This window comes from Odocoileus virginianus, chromosome 33 (assembly GCF_023699985.2).
Source record: "Odocoileus virginianus isolate 20LAN1187 ecotype Illinois chromosome 33, Ovbor_1.2, whole genome shotgun sequence".
NCBI classification, from domain to species: domain Eukaryota; kingdom Metazoa; phylum Chordata; class Mammalia; order Artiodactyla; family Cervidae; genus Odocoileus; species Odocoileus virginianus.
The window spans coordinates 14778924-14779734 of NC_069706.1; the positions used below are offsets into that span (position 1 = coordinate 14778924).

Consider the following 811-nt stretch of genomic DNA (forward strand, 5'->3'; position numbering starts at 1 on the left):
CAAATGCTGAAACTAAAACCCAATGCAGCCAAAAATAAATAAGTAAAGTTTTTTTTTTAAATCTCAAAATTTACCTACTGTATAATTCTATGTATATTGTTGTTGTTCAGTCGCTAAGTCATGTCCGACTCTTTGTAACCCCATGGACTGCAGCACACTAGGCTCCTCTGTTCTTAACCATGTCCTGGAGTTTGCTCAAACTCATGTCCATTGAGTTGATGATGCCATCCAACCATCTCATCCTCTGTAGTCCCCTTCTCCTCCTGCCTTCAATCTTTCCCAACATCAGGGTCTTTTCCAATGAGTCAGCTGTTCGCATCAGGTGGCCAAAGTATTGGAGCTTCAGCTTCAGCATCAGTCCTTCCAAAGAATATTCAGGGCTGACTTCCCATCCAAGTACTAACCAGGCCCGACCCTGCTTAGCTTCCGAGATCAGACGAGATCGGGCGCGTTCAGGGTGGTATGGCCATAGACAAGGGCTGATTTCCTTTAGGATTGACTGGCTTGATCTCTTTGCAGTCCAAGAGACTCTCAAGAGTCTTCTCCAGCACCACAATTTGAAAGCATCATTTCTTCAGTGTTCGGCCTTTTATGTCATCAAACTCTCATTTCCATACATGACTACTGGAAAAACCATAGCTTTGACCATATGGACTTTTGTGGGCAAAGTGATGTCTGTCCTTTTTAATATACTGTCTAGGTTTGTCATAACTCTCCTTCCACGGGGCAAGTGTCTTTTAATTTCATGGTATATATAACATTCTTGAAATAGCAAATAAAGAAATGGAGACCAAATTAATGGTTGCAGGGG

At 42.3% G+C, this 811-nt stretch overlaps 1 pseudogene; it reads right to left on the reverse strand.

Annotated features, from left to right (window-relative positions):
- Positions 1–343: 343 nt before the first annotated feature.
- Positions 344–474, reverse strand: LOC139032901 (5S ribosomal RNA; annotated as a pseudogene).
- Positions 475–811: the final 337 nt, after the last annotated feature.